This window comes from Arvicola amphibius, chromosome 6 (genome assembly GCF_903992535.2).
Source record: "Arvicola amphibius chromosome 6, mArvAmp1.2, whole genome shotgun sequence".
In the NCBI taxonomy this organism is placed as follows: domain Eukaryota; kingdom Metazoa; phylum Chordata; class Mammalia; order Rodentia; family Cricetidae; genus Arvicola; species Arvicola amphibius.
In genome coordinates, this window is record NC_052052.2 from 29,367,673 (window position 1) to 29,379,554 (window position 11,882).

Here is an 11,882-nt window from a genome sequence, read left to right on the forward strand (position 1 = left end):
ATCTTCCTTGCAAGAGAGTCCAAAATCAACTGGGCAATGGTGGCACGAGCCTTTAAACCTGGCTGAGGCAGGAGGACTACAGATTGAAGCCTTGGCTAAGGAGTAAGCTCAAGATCAGGCTGAGCAGCTCTGTGAAGGTTTCCCAGAGATCGGGGATGGTGGCACTCAGGCCCTCAAGCCCTGAACCACCTCTCCAACCCCACACATGGGTCTTTATTTGATCATCATTCTTGTTAGTCTGGTTACACTGTTCTGCCAGATTGGCCAGAATTAATTTTCCCTAATGTAATTTAAAAGAAAAGCTTAAATAACACCATTGCAGAATGAAATTTAATTCCTTAGTGGGAGATAGCCGCCCATCTTTGGGTCAGAAAACTCTGGTTTCGATTTTAGACCCTGACTAAGTTGACTCAGGTCAACTTTACTTTCATTGTCTGAAAAGGGGATTAACCCAAATTTTGCAAAATTAAAAACAAAAGCTTCTATATATTGAAAGATTCAAGAGAACAGGATCTCAAGAAGTCTTAAGATTTAAGACCTAGAAGCTTCTTTAATATTGAAGGTTACAGGACTCCTTGAAGCCAGAACTGGAAAGGTTGCCATCTTGTGGTGATTTAAGTGTGTGCTCGCTAATTCCCAGCAATTAGAAGTAAAGCTTTACCTAAGTAAATCAGACACTCCAGAGAGAAGCTGAGATAAAGATAACAATAAAAAAGCAAAAAACAGAAAACAAAGCAAAACAAAACAAAAAAAAAACAAGGTTGCGCCATTACTGGAAAGAGCAAGAAATAAAGGACCTAAGAGGGGACCTTTAAAAATGAATCCTAGCCAAGTGGTAGTGGTGTGCCTTTAATCCCAGCACTGGGGAAGCAGAGGCAGATCTATGTGAGTTCGAGGCCAGCCTGGTCTACAGAGTGAGTTCCAGGACAGTCAGAGATACACTGAGAAACCCTGTCTTGAAAAACCAAAATAAAAGAAAAAGAATGAATCCTAGTAGGGCAATGGCGGCCCACGCCTTTAATCCCAGCACTTGGGAGTCAGAGGCAGAAGGATCTTAGTGAATTCAAGGCCAACCTGGTCTACAGAGGGAGTTCCAGGACAGCCAGGGATACACAGAGAAACCCCGTCTCGAAAAAACAAAATAAAAACCCCAAAACAACAACAAAATGAATCATCTCATCTGCTCAGAGCGGTGGTACACACCTTTCCTTTAATCCCAACACTCCAGAGAAAGAGGTTTAGCCACCTCTCTGAGCTCAAGGCTGCTTGGCTACACAGCTAATTCTTGGTTTAGTCTGCCCTCAAGCTCGGGAGGGTGTACTCCTCATCAGCTTTCTCACCTGTTGAAATAAACTTAAAACAAAACAAAACACTCAAACAAAACACCGTGTCCCAACAACAACAACACTTAATATCTAGTAGGGAACTCTGAAAAAGAGAAGAAACAGTTGATTTGGGCTGGAAAGGTGGCTCAGAGGTTAAGAGCACTTCCTGCCCTTGCAGAAGTCCCAGCTCCCAGCACCACAAGACAGCTGGATTGCAGTCAGCAAAGGACAGGAGTGAGTTTGTGTGACCAGGAGATTCAATTGCGACGGAGCTTCTCCAACTTTAACGATGACTGGGAAAACAAGCTGCCGATGCTGATATAGGGAAGTGCATTCCAGAAGAGAACTTTACCTGTAACTCCAGGTCCTCTTGTGGCCTCCACAGGTCCCAGACACACATGTGGTACGCAAACAAAATCAGGCATAATGCTCATAAAATGATGTGGCTGAGGAAGAAGGCAAAACAAGTCCGTGTGTTACTCCAGGCTGCGCTGTGTATTTGGGATAGCAGCTAAAACTGGTCCTGTCCTTTCTTTTTAAAGACTTGGAAGGCTTTGTTATCAAATTTGACCACTGTGATCATCTTTGTTACTGCTGTATCCAAACCACAGCTGCCACTATGCCCCTTCTGAATATCTATGGGAAAATCTGTTCATCCCGCCTCCTTGCCACCCCCTCTATTCTAACTGGGTGTTAGACCATAGGCCTGCCCCCTTAAGGTGCTGATCGCTCTAGAAGGCCAGATCTCTCCTGCAGGTCTCTCTTTGGGACAGAGTGCTAAGAATCTTATCTGTTCTGTATTGTTTGCTGCTTTGTTTTAATTTCTTTTCCATCGAGTGTGTGTGTGTGCATGCATGCGCGTGTATCTGTGTGGTGTGGACACAAGGACAAATGCCAGCAGAGACTACAGGTGTCAGATCCCTTTTTCCAGGGGTTAAAGCCACCTGGGTGCTGGGAATTGAACTGGGGTCCTCTGGAAGAGTAGCAAGTACTCTTAACTGCTCCGCCATCTCCCCAGCCCCAAGCCTGTGATTTACAGCTCCTAATCCAGGGTCTTACGCATTGAGGACTCGCCATTCTGCTTGTCACATAGGCTCTCCCTGGTCTGAAATGTCCTGCTATCCCCAGAATAGATATAAAAGTCAAATGTTTCCTTCTTTCTGTTTCCGTTGTTGGATGAAGACGAAGAGAGTATAGAATGGACGAGGGACGCGTGCAGTGAAAAGCTACTGACTAAGGCCTTGCGATCAGTCACAGGACGGTTTCTTGATATGCTGCTTAATATTTGCGCATTGGACCTATTGTTCCTAAAAAAAAAAAAAAATGCTACGGAGTCCCAGGCGGCAGACTCTGCAAGCATCCGGTCCCAAGGCAGAGACGGCTGCCGGTCCCAGAGCGGTGGCCCGAGCAGTGATGGCGGGCCATGCGGCCAGGAGACAGAGACATGGATAGACACGACTTGCAGAGTGAGGTTGAAGATTTACTTAGGGGGTTATTAAGGGGGAAGGGGGAAGGCGGGGGAAGGAGAGAGGGGGGAGGGAGAAAGAGACGGGGGAAGCGGAGAAGTGGGGAGAGAGGCAGAAGCAAAGCTGCCTCTCTGAGAGGAAGACAGAAAAGAGAGCGAGCGCAGGCCGGAAACTGAAGATCAGCCTGCCTCAGCCGATGGGAGAGGGAGTGGGCGTGGTTTGTCTCTTAAAGGGACCAGGGACCAAAACCATAACAGGACCTACCTCTCTCCTCCTTTCTTTCGCCCTCCCCTGTCCCATACAGCAGGTGTGGCATGTTGGAGTGGCTAACTCTAAAGTCCATAGTCGGAAGAGCATGAAGGTGGGGGGGTCTTTTTTCCTTTTTTTTTTTTTTTTTGTTGCTCCCCTCCCCTCCTACCCTCTCCCATGGTCCCCATGCTCCAAATTTACTCAGGAGATCTTGTCTTTTTCTACTTCCCATGTAGATTAGATTCATGTATGTCTCTCTTAGGGTCCTCTGGTTCTCTGGGATTGTGAACTGTAGGCGGGTTTTCTTTGCTTTATGTCGAAAAGTCACGGATGAGTGAGTACATGTGATATTTGTGTTTCTGGTTCTGGGTTACCTCACTCAATATGATGTTTTCTAGGTCTATCCATTTGCCTGCAAATTTCAAGATGTCATTTTTATTCCGCTGTGTAGTACTCCATTGTGTAAATGAACCACATTTTCTTTATCCATTCTATGGATAAAGGGGCATCTAGGTTGTTTCCAGGTTCTGGCTATGACAAACAATGCTGCTATGAACATAGTTGAGTAGGTGGGGGTCTTTATGGAACTGGAAAAAGCATGAACATTACCTGGAGACCCTGGACTCCTTGCTGGATGAAATACTGGAAGGGGCTTTGCATTGCTTCCATTGTTAGGGTAGAAAGTGAGTATGGGACATGCTATTGGATTTTAAAAGAATTGTTTGAGGTCTTCGGGGTTGTTTTAGTTTTTGCAGTGTAAGAATAGAGAGAAGGGTGTATGCTGATGTGGGGCACTCAGAAAGGTTTAGCATATGTACATCTGTCACTCTCATGGGGCCCGTAACCTGAATCCCCTTCACACAGGGCAATGGCCTTGTGCTGCCATCGCAGACTGCATGTCAGAAACAACCGCAGTGGAGAAAGGTTCACTTTGGATTGCAGTTTCAGAGGGATCTTAGTTCATCACAACAGAAAGGGACAGGAACGTGCTGCAACCATTTCAGAGGAGGGATCATGTGGCAGAGCCGTTCACATGGTAGCCACCCAGGCAGCAGGGAAGGCAAATGAGAACCATGGGTGAGCACGACCTTCAAAGATACCCTTCCATTTCCACCCATCAGGACCTACTTCTGAAAGGCTCCATCCACAGCCTTCAAAACAGGGGACCAGGCATGCTCAAAGTGAGCACCCATGGGGGCACATTCCAGATTTCAGTCATAGCAGGCGTTATCCCACGTGTGAGGGTCTGAGAGCCCTTCTCTACCAAAGCTGACACTGCTCACCATGGATTTCCTAGTGTGTTAGGCCCAACCAATTCCACTCTCTTTTAAATGGACTTTATTTGTATGTATGTGTGCCTGCATGTCTGTAGGTACACCACAGGTGTGCAGGTGCCCATGGAGGACAAAAGAGGCTGTTGGAGCCCCCGGAATTAATTATAGGTAGCTGTGCGTGCCATCCAGTGTGGGTGCTGGGAACCGAACCCAGGTCCTCTGTAAGCGAGCAAGTGTTTTTAACCACAGAGCCATTTCTCTCGTCCTTTTGCTGTCTCTTTCCACAATCAGCTGTAGTTACTGTTATTTAGTGGCGTTGGAGGGACACCGCTACGTGCCACAGTACACATGTGGAGGTCAGGGGACAACTCTGTGGAATCAGTTCCCTCCTTCCCACTTCTGTAGGTTCCAGGTACCAAACTCAGATCACCCAGCTTCTGCAGCAAGTTTACCCACTGAACCATCTCTCTGAGTTCCCAAAGACAAAACGAGTTCAAGTGAGTTTGAGTTGTCTGACTTCTTTGTTTAAAGACAGAATTGCACCTCATGCTAGCCTGGAACTCACTTTGTAGCCCAGGATGACCTTGAACGTTTGACCCTCTTGCCCCCACCTCTCTAAAGCTAGGATTATAGTCATGTGCCAGTATATCTGGTTTATGCAGTACTGAGAGTCAAATCCAGGGCTTCAGCCATGTTAGGCAAACACTTTACCATCTGGGCTACACCTCCAGCCTGACAAACAAGAGGAGAAAAGACAACACAGAATTTTTTTTATATTTTATGGGTTTTTTTTATATTTAAAAATTTCCATCTCCTCCCCTTCTCCTCCCCCTTCCCTCCCCTCCCCTCCCCCCATACCCCCCCTCTCCAGGCCAAGGAGCCATCGGGGTTCCCTACTCTATGTTAAGACCAAGGTCCTCCCAACTCCCCCCAGGTCCAGGAAGGTGATCAACCAAGCTGAGAAGGCTCCCACAGAGCCCGTCCATGCAGAAGAATCGAAGCCCAGCACCTTTGTCCTTGGCTTCTCAGTCAGCCTCCACCGTCGGCCACACTCAAGAGAGTCCGGTTTGGTCTCATGTTCCATCAGTCCCATTCCAACTGGAGTTGGTGATCTCCCGTTAGTTCTGTCCCACAGTCTCCATGGGTGAACGCACCCCTCACGGTCCTGACTTTCTTTCTCATGTTCTCCCTCCTTCTGCCCCTCATCAGGACCTTGGGAGCTCAGTCCGGTGCTCCAATGTGGGGCTCAGTCATTTTCTTCATCTATCACAACACAGAAATTTTGAGTGTCTTGGCTGGTCAACTTGACACACAAACCAGAGGTATCTGAAAGGAGCGAAACTTAACTGAGAAAATGACGCCCTAAGACCCAGCTGTAGAGCATCTTCTTAATTAGTGATTGATGAGGGAGGGCCCAGCCCTTGGTAGGAGGTGCCTTCCCTGGGCTGGTGGTCCTGGGTTCTATAAGAAAGAGGGTGGCTAAGCCACGGGAAGCAAGCCAGTAAATAGCACCTGTTTATGGCCCCTGCAGCAGCTCCTGCCTCCAGGTTCCTGCCCTATTCGAGCTCCTGTTCTGACTTCCTTCGATGATGAACTGCAATGTGGAAATGTAAGGAGAATAGACCCTTTCCTCTCCACCTTGTTTTTCGTTCATGGGGTTTCATTGTGGCCCTAGAAACCCTAAGACAGCGAATGAGAGGTTATAGCTATGGGCAAGTGGGCTCAGGGCCTTTGGGGAGGAAACGCTGTGAAAGGAAACTCCCTCTGAGAGACAGGGAAGCTGAACTCAGCTCACCGAGATATCTGGCTGTGAGACCGGAAACAGGGTATGCCTTGTGGGTTCTTGAGAAAACTTCAGCTTTCCAATTTCAGACACTGCCTCTTCTTCCCTTTCCTCTTTCCTTAAATATGATAAGACAGCTTCGGCTGCTGCAGCTTACTTGCAGCTGAAAGGGTAAGATGGGAGTCAGTGGGGTGGGGGACACGCATGCCTTTAATCCCAGGACTCAGGAAGCAGAGGCAGGTGGATGAATTAATTCCAGGTCAGCTAAGGCTGAAGCATGAGACTCCCGTCTTAAAAAATAAAATAAAATAAAATAAAATAAAAGTGGCAAGGGGAGGGGTCAGAAGATACTGGCTTTGAAACTGAGCCATTAAAACATTTTTAAAATGTCATTGCAGCCAGGTTTTCTGTTATTTGTGGGCAAAGCATTTCAGACTCCTAGCTGATTTGCTTTGGTCTCACTTGCAGCCAAGAGCACAGTTCCTGACCCAACCAAAAGATAGCCAAAAGATAGCCAAAAGATAGCCGTGAAAGCAAACAGGAACGTGGAAATCTTCCTGGTGAGACAGCAGTGGCACCTCTGGAGGCACTGCCTGTGTGTTGACACTTCAGATCCTATTTTGCTCTCTGGTGGCCTTCACCAGGGGCACAGACAATGGGTTCTTTGTTCCGAGTACTAGCTGTTAGCATTCATTGTTTCCTAAGACCCAACTGTTTTATATATATATATATATATATATATATATATATATATATATATACATATATATATATATATACACACACATATATATATATAAACGGTATAAATTGTCTTTCTTAATGTTTATCAACCATTTCAGCTGGGTATGAATTTCCTTCGTGGAGGTTAAGTGAGGATAATTCCAAGATCACACAGTAAGTAGCAGACTCGGGATTCATTTTCAGGTCCGGGTGACCCCGGAGTCAGATTTTAACCATCGCGGTTCATCCTTGCTATTTCTGTTGGCAACTCCTAAGTGTGGCCAAGGGTACCCTTTCTCACGCTGCAGCCTGGGGCCCCCGCCTTAGGAAGGGGAGAAGAACGGCAGTCTCCCAAAGACTGTTGTCTGCCGTCAGCCCCTCCTAGCAGAGGATACAGGATCTGCCTGGATGCATGCAGGCGCTGTGCCAGGCTACACAGATCACAGATGCACCCAGTCCTCTGAGCCAGGCTGCAGGGATCCACACTGTCCCGTGAGCCAGGCTGGGAAGCGCTCCAGATGAACTGTCAGAATTCTGGGTCTGAAACCCTGAGAGATAAGGAGGAGACTTGGGTACCCAGCCCTTCCCAGACAAAGCAATTCTGCAGATCTAGAATGTGCTGAACCCCAGCCCCCACCCCAGCAAAAAAGAAAGAAAGAAAGAAAGAAAGAAAGAAAGAAAGAAAGAAAGAAAGAGGTAATAATGTATGCAAAGAGAGAGGGCAATTCCTCTTTGTAAACTGATCCACCACAAGTCTTTCCTCCCTCCACCCCCCCAGACTAGAGTGTAAGGTCTCAAACTCAAATCCTCCAAACCCCCAAATCCTGTTCTGCTCTCACTTGCCATCACCAGCACCCCAAGTCGCAGGGCCACCTTCCTACCCTTTTCATTCAGTCAAATTTTTCCCATAAATATTTATTATCAATTCTGTGCCAGACACACAAAGAATTGCAAGGAGAAAGAAACCAACAGTGGGGAGAAAGCCATTTAAAGATAATTGCTTGCGCCCAGCATTTGGGAAGCAGCGGCAGGTGGATCTCTGTGAGTTTGAGGCCAGCCTGGTTTATATAGTGATTTTTCAGGCTAGGCTGTGCTACATAGTGAGACTCTGTCTCAAAACAAACAAGCAAGCAACCCACCCCACCACAATTAGGATTATAGTGCTCAATGAGGAGGAAATGCAATATTAAGTAGAAATATAACCCAATGTCAGTTCTTCCAGCTACTATAGAAAAATGTCCGAGACTAAGAAATTTATTTCTAATAGTTTTGGAGGTTGGAAGTCCTCAAGCTGTCTGATAAGGTCCTGCTCTGGGCTTCTGAGATGGTTTCTTGTTGCCAAGTCTTTACAGGGTAGGAGGGCAGCGTATGCAGAGGTTTTAGGCCTTTCAAAGGCATTAGTGCCATCCATAAGGGCACAGTTCTCAGAGCCTAATCTTATCCTAAGAGGCCCATCACTTGCTATGGATGAGGATTGTTTCTATGTGAGTTTTAGATTTCCTGTGGTAGTCCTGGGGGACCAAATGTACTCTAAAGGATCATATTCATCTGTCCTCTTTCTATTCTCACGATCAATATTCCTTTAATAAGAATAGTATATCAGGCTGGGTGGTGGTGGTGCACGCCTTTAATCCCAGCACTCGGGAGGCAGAGGCAGGTGGATCTCTGTGAGTTCGAGGCCAGCGTGGTCTACAAGAGCTAGCTCTGGGACAGGCCCCAAAGCTACAGAGAAACCCTGTCTCAACCCCCCCAAATTTTATTTATGTATTTTAAAAATTGTGTGCATGCATGTATATCTCTGGGTGGGTATGTGCATATGAATGCATGTGTTCACGGGGGCCAGGGATGTCAGATACTCCTGGAGCTGGAGTTATAGGCAGTTGTGAGTCACCAGACATGGGTGCTAGAAACCAAATTTAGGTCCCTCCACAAGCGCAATCCACACTCTTAACTGCTGAACCACCTCTCCAGTGCCTGTCCTCTTTAAAAGAATATAAATTATCAGGTTATTATCATTGTTTTGTGTATGTGTGATGCATATGCCTATTTGCATGCATGCCACAGAGTCATGCGGAGGTTCAACAGTTTTGTGGCGTTTCTCTCCTCCCACCCTTCTGGAGGTTCCAGGGATAGGACTCAGGTCACCAGGTCTCTGCAGCAAGTACTCTTACTCACCAAGTCACTGTGCTGGCCCTCTTTCTGCCCTTGTCTCTCTGTCTTGCTCACTCGAGTCCGTGCTCTACAGCACATTGCTAAAATGCAACCGAATAGCTCTCCCATTAAAGTCCATCTCGCCAGTAGGGGCACAGCCCAGGACTGCATTGGACTGCAGCAAGGTCTGCACGTTCAACTCTGGTTTAGCCTCTTCGTCCAGCCATGTGTCGAAGTCGTCGTCTTCAGGAACTACTCACCTCATCTTGGCCTAATTCCCATCTCCACTGTTTTACCCCTCCGTCTTAGCTCAGGAAATGACAATTCTGCATCATCTAAGGCACTTACTAAATATGTGCTAGATGTGAGCCGGCTATGGACCAGACATGGTGGCCTGGGCACAGAACAGCATCAGTGAGGGAAAAGAAACCTGGAAGCCACTGTTCTATCGCAGCTGTGGAACTTGAAGAAAAAAAAACCATAGTGTGTGGTACATAGGAAGAGCTGAATATGTTTCCTTCAATATCTAGACAAACATGCAATGGGTAATGTTTTTATTCTGTGACTGGACTTACAAGTGCATGCATCTATGCATGCATTCAAAACAAGCAGTTTCTTAGGGTATGGGCTGTAAGTCGTGTGTTCATTTTCTATAATCATCTTAGAAAATGACTTCAAAAAGGTCCTTGTTTCTATTTCTCATTGCAACCTCATGAATTATCATTCCAGCTTAGGTAAGGAAACGGTCTTTCACTTATGTATGCATTATGCATGTGTGTATGTGGGCATACGTGCCATTTCAAGTGTGTGGAAGTCAGGGAACAACTTTGGGAGGTGGTTTTTCTCCTTCCACCTTTATGTGGGTTACAGGGATATTCAGGCGTGCATAAGCACTTTTAGCCCATGAGCTGTCTCACTGGCCCCTTTCATCCCTTTTTCTTCCTCTTTCTCCTATTGCTCTTAGATGTATGATCTGCACATTTCTTGCCCCTATTCAAGAAAGGGATTTAGGAAGGTGAAATAGATTGAGGGGAGAGGGTGTTGGTTCTGAGCTTCATATACACTTAAGTTTAACCTTTTAATTTCTTTTGTTTTGTTTTCAGATAGGTTGTTGCTGTGTAGCCCAAGCTGGCCTCAAACTCAGAATCCTATCTCAGCCTCCCAAGAGCTAAGATCATAGGTGTGAACCACACCTGCCTAATCTTCTGACGCCAAGACAGTATTTCTGATCAGGTGGTGGTGATGCATGCTTTTAATCCCAGCACTTGGGAGGCAAAAGCAGGTGGATCTCTGAGAGTTAAAGGGCAGCCTGAAAACACTGCCTCAAAAAAAAGAGTAATTTTGGTTAAATATACATATATACTTTTAAATTAAAAATATTTATTGGCCAGTACACCTTTTAATTCTAGTACTCAGGAGGCAGAAGCAGGCATATCTCTGTGAGTTCGAGGCCAGTCTGGTTTACATGGTAAGCTCCAGGCCAGCCAAGGGTATGAGAAGATGTCTCAAACAAAACAAAAATTTTATTTGTGTGTGGGAACTGAGGGCACATGATTTAAGTCATCAGACTTTGTGGCAGGTGTCTTCACCCCACTGAATAATTTTTCCAGTCTAAATGTATTTGTTTGTTTGAGGTAGGGTCTCACTGCGAATCCCTTCCTGGGTTGGAACTCAGGATGTACATTAGGCTGGCCTTGAACTCACAAAGATCTATCTGCCTCTCCTTCCTGAGTGCTGAAACTAAAGGTGAGTCACTACGCCTGCCTTCCAAAATGTACGTATTTTAAATACATACTTTTTGTCAGTTTGCTATGTTGTCATTTTTCTTTTAAACGTATTAGGATCATAGAATTGGGAAAGGCCAGTAAGGTGTCCGAATTCAGGCCCCTAGTAAAGGGCTCAAGTCAGGAATGGAACCCATGTGTATCTAGAGCCAGAGGCATCCAATGCCTCAAATGATTCCAGATCGATCTATCACTGGGGTTAATTAAACTCACAGGTTTTAAGAATCAGTTCTGTCTTCCGTTCAAAGTTCCAACATCTACTTTGTGACCTTGGCAAGTTATTCAGCTTCGTTCTTTGAAATTCCGAGGATGTAATGGTACCTACCGCAGAGAATTGCTATTAGGATTAAATGAAAATGGTTGGAGCACTCAGCACAAGCCTGGCATGTAGTCAGTGCGCAGTAAATGGTAGCTATTATTACAAGAACGGTGTTTATTGAGTGATTGACTCCGGCATATAACACCTGCATTCAACTTGAACATGGAGCTGTCAGTCACTCAGTCTAAGGGGTAAGAACCCTAGCACAGTGCTCACCATTTTTTTTTTCTTTCTAGAAATAAATCTTTGTGGGAGGATAATGACCGGTTGGGAAGTGTTAAGTCCGGAGAAAACAAAGACGTGATATCCTGTCTAAGAAGCAGGGAGGCGAAGACTGCCCAGCAGGTTACAGTTCTCAGTCGCACGTGAATTCATTAGCAGGCACCTGAGACTACGTAGCCTGGAAGCCTCAAAAGCAAGATTTTTGAGGTATGGGACAGATCTCCTCTAATTCTGCTCATTTCATTCTCAGGGACCACACCCCGCTGGATGGGAGGAAGGACTCCAAAGCCTGGGGCGGAAGCTTTCAAGCGGCCACAGACCTGACCATCTATGGTCACAAAGCGCACAGAGCAAACAGGAAGTGGGGGCGCGAGTGGAAGGTTTTCTCCACCTTCCCAGCCGTAGCCACAGAGTCGAGCAAGGGTGGGCATGCCCAGACGCTCAAAGCCGAGCCTGCTACGCTCAGCCTCTGGGAGTCCAGTGCTTTTCCGCACCACCGACGGGGAAACCAAAGTTCGTACGCCCAGCGAAGGGTGGAGTTTGGCTACGAGCCCCACCACCAGAGGCTCTGGCTCTCAGAGCCTTC